At 43.1% G+C, this 10,662-nt stretch overlaps 1 long non-coding RNA gene across 2 annotated transcripts; it reads right to left on the bottom strand.

Annotated features, from left to right (window-relative positions):
• Positions 1-3,475: 3,475 nt before the first annotated feature.
• LOC131809663 (uncharacterized) lies at positions 3,476-6,477 on the bottom strand. 2 transcript variants are annotated; one of them, XR_009345249.1, is made up of 4 exons: positions 6,091-6,285; positions 5,446-5,614; positions 4,373-4,770; positions 3,476-3,614 (listed from the first exon to the last, which is right to left on the bottom strand). It is a non-coding gene; the product is annotated as an uncharacterized LOC131809663 (long non-coding RNA). The 2 variants fall into 2 exon arrangements; XR_009345248.1 differs by lacking the exon at positions 6,091-6,285 and adding an exon at positions 6,292-6,477 and having other exon boundaries at positions 3,477-3,614.
• Between the last annotated feature and the right edge of the window lie 4,185 nt (positions 6,478-10,662).

The following is a 10,662-nucleotide window of genomic DNA, read 5'->3' as shown; positions in this document are numbered from 1 at the left end:
TTGAGTAAATTTAGAAAAGTGATTAGGTGATATCTCAATGTGGTTTTAATTTGAATCTCCCTGAGGGCTAGCGATGATGAACATTTTTTCATGTGTCTGATAGCCATTTGTATTTCTTGATTGGAGAAGTATCTGTTCATATCTTCTTCCCATTTTTTGATATGTTTGCCTGTTTCGTGTGTGTTGAGTTGGAGGCATTCATTATATATTCTGGATATCAACCTTTTGTCTGTACTGGCATTTGCAAATATCTTCTCCCATTCCGTGGGTTGCCTCTTTGGTTTTTTTTGACTGTTTCCTTTGCTGTGTAGAAGCTTTTGATTTTGATGAAGTCCCAAAAGTTTATTTTCGCTTTTGTTTCCTTTGCCTTTGGAGACATATCTTGAAAGAAGTTGCTGTGGCTGATATCGAAGAGATTACTGCCTATGTTCTCCTCTAGAATTCTGATGGATTCCTGTCTCACGTTGAGGTCTTTTATCCATTTTGAGTTTATCTTTGTGTACGGTGTAAGAGAATGGTCGAGTTTCATTCTTCTACATACAGCTGGCCAGTTTTCCCAGCACCATTTATTGAAGAGACTGTCTTTTTTCCACTGTATATTTTTTCCTGTTTTGTCGAAGATTAATTGACCATAGAGTTGAGGGCCCATATCTGGGCTCTCTACTCTGTTCCACTGGTCTATGTGTCTGTTTTTATGCCAGGACCATGCTGTCTTGGTGCTCACAGCTTTGTAGTAAAGCTTGAATTCAGGTAACGTGATGCCCCCAGCTTTATTTTTGTTTTTCAACATTTCCTTAGCGATTCGGGGTCTCTTCTGATTCCATACAAATTTTTGGATTATTTGCTCCAGCTCTTTGAAGAATATCGGTGGAATTTTGATCGGAATGGCATTAAAGGTATAGATTGCTCTAGGCAGTATAGACATTTTAACAATGTTTATTCTTCTGATACAAGAGCATGGAACGGTCTTCCATCTTTTTGTGTCTTCTTCAATTTCTTTCATGAGTGTTCTGTAGTTCCTCGAGTATAGATCCTTTACCTCTTTGGTTAGGTTTATTCCCAGGTATCTTATGGTTCTTGGTGCTATAGTTAATGGAATCGATTCTCTAATTTCCCTTTCTGTATTTACATTGTTAGTGTATAAGAAAGCCACTGATTTCTGTACATTGACTTTGTATCCTGCCACGTTGCTGAATTGCTATATGAGTTCTAGTAGTTTGGGGGTTGAGATATCACCTTACACCAGTTAGAATGGCCAAAATTAACAAAACAGGAAACAACATGTGTTGGAGAGGATGTGGAGAAAGGGGAACCCTCTTCCACTGTTGGTGGGAATGCAAGTTGGTGCAGCCTCTTAGAGAACAGTGTGGAGATTCTTCAAGAAATTAAATATAAAACTTACCTATGACCCTGCCATTGCACTCCTGGGTATTTACCCCAAGGATACAGATGTCGTGAAAAGAAGGGTCATCTGTACCCCAGTGTTTATAGCAGCAATGGCCACGGTCGCCAAACTATGGAAAGAACCAAGATAACCTTCAATGGGTGAATGGATAAGGAAGATGTGGTCCATATACACTATGGAGTATTATGCCTCCATCAGAAAGGATGAATACCCAACTTTTGTAGCAACATGGGCGGGATTGGAAGAGATTATGCTGAGTGAAATAAGTCAAGCAGAGAGAGTCAGTTATCATATGGTTTCACTTATTTGTGGAGCATAACAAAAAGAGCATGGAGGACATGGGGAGTTAGAGAGAAGGGGGTTGGGGTAAATTGGAAGGGGAGGTGAATCATGAGAGACTATGGACTCTGAAAAACAATCTGAGGGGTTTGAAGTGGCGGGGGGGAGGTGGGAGGTTGGGGTACCAGGTGGTGGGTATTATAGAGGGCACAGATTGCATGGAACACTGGGTGTGGTGAAAAAATAACAAATACTGTTTTTCTGAAAATAAATAAATTAATTTAATTAAAAAAAAGTGATTAGGTTTTTTTTTTCCCCTTAAAGCATTTCTTTGTTATCAAGCGTCCATCAGACATATCAAAATAGAAGAATAAATGAAACAAGATGGGATTGGGAGGGAGACAAACCATAAGTGACTCTTAATCTCACAAAACAAACTGAGGGTTGCCGGGGGGAGGGGGTTTGGGAGAAGGGGTGGGATTATGGACATTGGGGAGGGTATGTGATTTGGTGAGTGCTGTGAAGTGTGTAAACCTGGTGATTCACAGACCTGTACCCCTGGGGATAAAAATATATGTTTATAAAAAATAAAAAATTTAAAAAAATATGGTAAAGTGCAAACATCAAAAAAAAAAAGGCTAGCATATTTTTGAAAACATTTTCAAGTCTGTCCTGAAGTGAAATTCTCATATAAAATGATTTATAATCAAGTTTAAAGTATTAAATCTCCTCATTTAACAGATATTTGGAAAGAAAAGACTATTTGGAAATCTTTCTGGAGAAAAACACATGTTTTTGGTGTCTACAGTAATATAGCATCTGGAAAACAAGGACATTGGGCTTCTTGTTTCTTAGGTGTTGAGTTTGGCATTTCATTCTTAGGGAGGTGCATCCCTCTTTTCTTAGGAATTTTAGATAGATGCGGATTCTCGGGGGCACAGCATACACATCGAATGAATTCAAAATTTTAGGCTAAGAGTTGATATAAAAAATTAATTTATTAGATCATTGCTTTCCCATTTAAGAAAATAAGAATGCAAAGATCAATAAAGATAGACTATGTCACAGAAGTTCACTGGGGCTGGCTCTCTGTGGCAATATCCAAATGAAGATCCACAGTGCGTCTAGCATACAAAAAGATCTTACTTCTGAGGACAGGCACAATGAGCTTATCTGATAAGAAAATTTGCATCAAAAAGTTGAATTTTCACACACATTAAAATTAATAGAATAATCATGACAACTAGGACTGATGTTCAGGCACAGGATAATTTAGTCAACCTAAAGAAACCCCAAATCCTTCCAAACTGAACAACTCTGATGAGAGACAACTAGAAAGTAAAATACCTTAACCTTTACATTATCTGGAAACTAAGAACTGGAAGTTCTAAACATATAGAAACATTCCAATATGGATGTTCAAAAGGTAAACAAATGATCTCTGGTAGCAGAGACTGAATTTGGGGTCAAGAAATGGTTAAAATTAGATGGGGAAGATCTACCAGGCATTTCTCCTTTGTGTCTGGTAGCAACACCCCTGTAAGAGGAGTTGAAGGGAATCACAGTGGATGGGTGGGGCAGATTGTGATTTCATAAACAGTGAATAAGCTCTTTAAGAAGACAGGGAGATCTCTTTATATTTTAGAAAGATTTCTGAGGGAAGAAGGGTAGAATTTTAACATTTGGATTCAAAACACATTAGTTAAATTGAAAACATTGTACTAAACAACATTCCTTAATAATGCTCATGGAGATATTAACGAAGAAATGAATGATTTTGTTTATTCCACAAATAGTGATTGACTGCTGACCCTGGCCCTGTGCTGGGTATAAGCCCAACAATGAGGAATGGTAGAATTGTTTGATAAGTATTTAACATCAATAACGGCAGGAGTTGCAGTTTTCACATGGCCCTTGAAACAACAATTTTCTGTGAAATAGAAAAGAATGGGAATTAGAAAACTATGGTCATCACAGTTTAATGGTATGACTTGTTCAGTAAATATGTGTTGGTTTGAATATATGTAAATTGGATACAAAAACAAAACAAAACAAAAATCTAAAATTCTCCTGCAGACAACATCAAGAATCGTTAAGTGTTTCTCTCATTCTTTGGACCTTTTGGTCTCTCATTTCCCTCACTCAGTCCTGGTTTCTTGGGCTCTGTCTTCCTGAAGACGTGAATTCAATTTTCTGTCATCAGGAACACATGATCCTTTCTGGTATGTGACGTATGGGGGGGAATTATAAAGCTCTAAGGCCCTGCACTCTTCCCTGGTTAGAATCGTGAAACACATACCCAGTTCAGATCAGGTTCTCCATTTGTTACTGAGAAAGGGTCTTAGCCATCTGTGGCTCTCACATTCTCTTCTTTTTAAAAAAATGCCCACCCAGGGGGGCCTGGGTGACCTAGTCCATTAAGCACTTGCCTTCAGCTCAAGTCCTGATCCCAGGGTCCTTGGATGATAATCAGCCTAGAGACAAGATGGGGCTCCCTGCTCAGCAGGGAGACTGCTTCTTCTTCTCCCTCTGCCCCTCTCCCTCTCCCTCTACCCACCCCTCCCCCTTCTCTCACTCTCTCTTTCAAATAAATAAGCTAAAAACAAAAACAAAAGCAAACAAACAAAAAACCAACTCTGCCCCAAATAGTCAAAAGTACACGCTATGTTTTCTACTGGAAACACCCACCTAGGACATCACAAAGCATTCTTTTGAGTTTCATTATGGATTCTTGAATGTTTATTTATTCAGGGTCTTATAATCAATATTGGTCATTCTGATCTTGCTAGACAGTCACACTGGGTTGTCTCCAGCATCTGGTGGTATTCATTTTCCAGGGCTGCTACAACAAAGTACCACAAACAAGGTGGCTTAAAATAACAGACATTTATTTTCTGATTTCTTAAGTTCAGAAGTCTAAAATCAAGGTGTTGGTGCTCCCTCTGGACAACCCCCTGACAGAATCCATCCTTGTTTCTTCTATCTTCTGGTGGCTCCAGGGATCACTTGGCTTATGGCTACATGACTCCAATATCTGCCTCCATTTTTACATGGCCTTCTCTGTGTCTTCTCCTCTTCTGTCTCTTCTAAATAGAAGACAGTCGTCAGATTTAGGGACCACCCAGATCATTGAAGATGATTTCCTTTTTCTAAGAAATAGTCACAATCCCATGTTCCTTGGATTCGGATATGGACATTTCTATCACCCAGGCGTGCAAACACATTTCTTCTAGTTGTTAGAGGCTTTCTATTTTTAGAGTTGTCCAAATAGTGTAGATGGAACTAGCTCTTATTCCATTTTCTGTAATAAACTTTTAGCAAGTGCTTCTGGAGGTCAACTATTATGCTAATTATGAGAATACAAAGTTATGTCACATCTCTTGGGTTTCTCCCCAAGGTACAGGTTCCCTTGAATGAGAAAAATTGTGCTCCAAGTGGACGGAAAGCCCATGATTTTAAGGAGCCAGCTTAAGTACTCGCTCAATCGTCCACATTTGGAGTGTCAGAGGATCGAGAGGCCAGTAAACAATCCTAAAGATCTCTTGTAAGAAATCTCCAGGCCATTTTCCTTTTCAAAGTTTTGTTCCAGGTTTCAGGCACCTAATCTGCAAAAGCATACCAGCCTGAGAGTCAGGTCCCTCAGGTTCTATTTCTGGTTCTGCTACTGGATTGCTGTGGGACCTTGCACACCACAGGGAAGGTGGGTGCACTTCCTACAAAGCAAGAGACAAGAGCCTGAGGAGCCCTCTAGGCAAGTCTACCTCATACCCCAGTGAAGCTGGATCCCAGGAACCAAGTGTACCGTCTGGACTCCTCACGCACAGTCTAGGGATGCTCTTCCTGCTGCCAAAGCCACTGATATTCATGTGAAGCTGGAGCTCTGATTTTAGTTTGGTCAAAGGGACTCGGACTCCCTCCTTTGTGTGAATCCTAGAAGTCAAAAGGAAAAACAGTTTGCATTTTAAAGATTTTATTTATTTATTTGACAGAAATCACAAGTAGATGGAGAGGCAGGCAGAGAGAAAGAGAGAGGGAAGCGGGCTCCCTGCTGAGCAGAGAGCCCAATGCGGGACTCGATCCCAGGACCCTGAGATCATGACCTGAGCAGCGGCTTAACCCACCGAGCCACCCAGGCGCCTCAATAGTTTGCATTTTAAAAGCCTTGACTTTTTCTTTTCTTTCTTTTTTTTTTTTTTTTTTTAAGATTTATTTATTTTGACAGAGAGAAATCACAAGTAGACAGAGAGGCAGCCAGAGAGAGAGAGAGAGAGGGAAGCAAGCTCCCTGCTGAGCAGAGAGCCCGATGCGGGACTCAATCCCAGGACCCTGAGATCATGACCTGAGCCGAAGGCAGCGGCTTAATCCACTGAGCCACCCAGGCGCCCCAAGCCTTGACTTTTTCTTACTGAGATGTTCTTGTGGTTCACATTGCACTAGAGGAAAATGGGCTGGTGGCCCAGAGCAAGGAGTGAAGGGTTGGGAACTCTGGGCCTCTTCCTGGAGGGGGCAGGCGGGTGCTGTCCCGCAACTTGGGGACTCTGGAAAGGTAAGTTCCCTGCACCTCGTCCCCTAAAGAACTACATTTCCCGAGAGGCCTTGCCACCCACAGCCGGGGGAGGAGGAAGAAGGAGCTCAGAGCCGGCCCGCGAACTAGCGCCTCCGTTGGCAGGTCCTAGTGGGCTGCGCTCGCCCGGCATCCGAAAGGCTGACTCGCATCTCCCGCAGTGCAGCGGGGATTCAGCGTGGACACCGCCTTTTTGCCCCTGGATTTCGCAGTACCTCCCCCCCCCCCCCGCCCCTCCTCCCTAGAGCCTCCTCTGCGGCGGCTGTGGCGGCTGCGGCGGCTGCGGCGACTGAGGCGGCTGCGGCTCAGGCAACGGACACCGCCGTTGGCGGTTGGCTAGGGGTCCGCGCGACAGGGACCCGGATCCTATGCGGTTATTCGCAAGGCGCAGGCGCCCCTGCTCCGCCAGCGGGCGGTTTCCAGAGGCGGTTTCCAGCGGGCGGTTTCCAGCGGCGGCGGGACGTTCCCTGGAAGGAGCCACGGGGTTGCCAAAAAGTCCACCCAGAAGGTGCTGGACCCCGAGAAGGACGGGCTGACGCTGACTGCTGGGTGAGGCCCGCTCTGGGACCCCGGGTTCGGGCGTTCTTGCCCTGACGTGGGCCGGGGGAGGGTGGGGGCTGGGATGCCGACGGCATGCGGGGGCCCGTGGGGGTGGTGTGAGACCCTCCTTTCCGGGGCCCAGCATTGTTCCCGACTGCGGGCAGTCTGGCCTCAGACTCTGCCCTGTCGCCCAGGGCGTAAACTCACCCCGGATTTGAGCCTGGTCACCTCAAGGCCGGCGGAGCCGCCACTTTCCCCTCCCTGGCAAATCCTGCACTCCAGGTGCTACACAGACACACACGCACACACACTCACACACAAAATAAACTGACACCTCCCCCCCTTGTTTTTTAATTTTTATTTCTGACTCTGACACCTGAAGTAGAGTCTCCAAGTGTTCCCAGCCCAGACTTAACTGAATTGTCCTCTCTTCTGTGGGCTCCCTCCCCTTAAATTTTATTTTTACTTTTGAGTTGGAGTCTTCAGAGAGACGGAGCCTCCCAGTGCTCCCAGGATAAATTTAATTGAGCTGTCGTCTATCTTCCCGCGCTCCTCTTATTTTTATTTTGGGTCTGGCCGCTTGGGCTTCCTTGTGTGGTTGGTGTGAAGGGGGCTCCTCCTGTTTGTGGAGGGAGGGGTGGCTTTCCTGGGTTCAAGGAGGCTGCTGCTGCTTTGTTGCCAGGATGACAGTGAGAGTTCTTTGCCGCCTTTCGTTTTTGTTTTTGTGGACTTCTGGGTGGAGGTTCTGTGGAGCCCTGAAGCTCATCCTGGTGGCTGTGAAGTGTCCCCAAGGCTTCCTGTCACCTGCTGCATGTGATCTCTGGCTGCTTTGCTAGGCTGTGTTCTGTTTTTCATTTTCTTCCCTACTTAGTCTTAACTTTTGTTTAAGACCAAACACCTGTGCTACCTGTGCTGTCCCTAGTGTTTTTGGAGGCTGAGAAAAGGACACCTTGTTTCCTCTGGATGTCTTTTTTATTCTTAAAATGAGGGAAAAAACACACTTGAGGAAATATGACATAAAAGAATTCATTTTATATGTGAGAATTTTAGATAAAGATCGTGTCCATGATATTAAAACTTGCTAATTATTTCTTTTTATACCCTGTGAAGTACCTCAGAGGACACACACACACACACACACACACACACCTGGTTCCCAAGTGAGGTTATTTACAATCTCAGATTCCTTGAGGTTTACACTATCTCGTTCAGTTTGGAATGAATGAAAATTAATTACTTACTGTTAGAGATTAGTTTTCAAGAGTTGTGAAAGTGAAGTGTGGTGTTAATTACTTACTGTTAATTACTTACTGTTAGAGATTAGTTTTCAAGAGTTGTGAAAGTGAAGTGTGGTGTCCTTGGTAAACTGACCTGTCTCCTCCCTGTAGTAAAATCTCATGCTCACACAGGTTGCATTGTGCAGAGTTCTTCTAGTGACTGATAAATACTACCGCGGGGACACTTGATAAAGGAACAGATTTGATACTCTGGGACTGTTTCTGTAGAATTTGAACTTTTGTTCTGTCCAAATCTGCAGGATTATGTTGGCTCCATTTTGTAAAGGTGGAATCGATTAAACCTAGATGAGTTTGGCTTCTTAGAGATGCACAGTACATTGTTACCAGTCTGAGAAAGTAGTTCATTTTTGAGACTGTGTAATTGTGGTTTCACTTTAAGGTGCAGTATTTTATTTTGAGGAACTTTCTTTTTTCAGTTCGTTGAGCTCATGATGACCTCAGTTTGTACCACAGGCAGGTTCTTTGATATGAGGCTGTTTTTTGTGGATGCATTTGTTTGTAGAATGACCCAGTGTCCTTTCTGGCTGCAGTCTTACCCATAGGGACTACATTTTTGCAAATGTGTCTGGAGACTTCTAGTGATAATGTCTCACGTAAACTCTGGCCAACAACTCTGGTTTAAAAATGTTAAAGAAATACAGTACATTCATGGACAAGTTCCTAGCACATCATATACCCTATTTGCTTGCTACTTAAAGAAAAAGTCTACTTAGGAAAAAAAATGGTCTCTTGATCTGAAAGACAAGAATTAGCCAAGAGCAAGAAAACTACTGAAGGAAATGAATAGACATTATTGTTGTATTTTTATTTGCATATTTCTTGTAATACTCTTGATTTTCACATATTTTGTCTTCAAGCAATAATAAAGATTTTCTTTTTTACAAAGATGATACCACTGACCTGGATTTCCAGTCGTTGGCAACATCACTTTGGCTGGTTACTTAGCCTGTCTTTGAACCTCGGTTTCTTTACTCTGTCAGATGGGTATGGTCATGTCTACTTTGTAAAATGTGTTGTGAGTATAAGGTATAAATGACTTCAGCTTGCAGCAGGCATGTAATAGTTTCCTCTCCTATTACTGGTCCTCCATCATGAACAGACTAGGAAAAGTATTTTGATAGGTACTTTCCCACACCATCCCTGGTATTTGGATAGTTGCTGTAAATTTGCTCTCTCTTTCTAAAAATTAGTCGTGTTAAAGACAACACAAACTGCGAGACACCCAACGAACTGTGGAAAGTAGAGTAGTTCTCATTCCAGTTAGAACTTATTTAGCTACTTTAATCTGATTGTGTATTGTAGATTGGCCTGATACCATTAACCTTATTTTACAAGGGTGGAGACTGAGGACCAGATAGACCTTGCAAGGGGCCAAGCCGTGGATCTATGTGCACATGACCTATATGCATTGTGTTAATTACAGGTAGACCAAAGAGCCATTAGGTCCCCTGACTTCCAGTTCTCCCTGCATTGTTGAAATCATCAATGGGAGAGTAAATGAGTCAACAAAACAAAACAGAAACCAAAAAAAATCCGTGTATTGCTATCTTATTCCAGCAAAGATGCCATGTTTAGTTAAAGGTTGAGTCCCTACTACAAATCCCCATCTATAAATGGTATTGATGTAGCAAGAAGAATGGTGTACCAGGAAGCATATAGTATGGCATATAAGTAGATAGTGGCTTCTATGTTGGACTCCATTTTAGGATTCCAAAGGGTCAGAAAAGATCATGAAGAGTGGCACAAACAGAAGGGCCTTTTGAGGAAGGCTTTCCTCATGCTGGTCCCTTGAAGGTTGTCTAGACTACTGAGCCACATGTGTAACTTCAAAATTTTTAGTAGCCACATTTAAGAAAGTAAAAAGAAAGAGGTGACATTAATTTTAATAATGCACATTATTGAATCCCACAGCTCTAGTCTGTATTATATCAACAGGTAACCAATATAAAACATTATTATTTTTTTGCGTTCTGTTTTTCATATCAAGTCTTTGAAATCCAGTGCGTGTTGGACACTTCTAGCACGTCTCATTTTACACTAGCTGCATTTTAAGGGCTCAGTAGCTGTATGTGGCTAGTAGCTGCGTACGGGACAGAGCAAGATTAGCATATGGGAAGCGCAGCAGGAAGGCAGTTCCAAGCAAGGGGAGATGGAAGCTGGTAGTGGAAATACACATGGCAATGATGTAGAGAGGTGAAGTACACCAGCCTGCTCCTTCCTCCTGTCCATTAAGGGAGTCCCAGGGTAACACTGGTCATGAGAAAGAGTGGTAGAATTCTTGCCCTGAGGGTGTTCACAGTGTCAGATATGTGACTAGAGTGGTATGTAGGCCAGGGGTAGGGACAGGACAGTGAGTTGGACTGGGGGATCTTGGTTGGGGGAGAGGAGTGGCAGCCTGACTGGCAGAAACTGAGGCAGTTTGGGGGTCAGATCACAAAAGGTGTTGTTCGTCTGAGTTGGAAGCTCCTATCTTACTTTGCAGGTGGGAGGGCCCTCTTGAAGAATGCTTAGCAAGTCAAATGATAAGAATTGAGAGCTGCCTGGCTGTCAGCAGGGCGAGGAAAATGGATTGGGGG

Source organism: Mustela lutreola, chromosome 10 (genome assembly GCF_030435805.1).
Source record: "Mustela lutreola isolate mMusLut2 chromosome 10, mMusLut2.pri, whole genome shotgun sequence".
Lineage (NCBI taxonomy): Eukaryota > Metazoa > Chordata > Mammalia > Carnivora > Mustelidae > Mustela > Mustela lutreola.
Note: the sequence above shows the minus strand (reverse complement) of the source record. Positions and strands in the feature narration are given on the sequence as shown.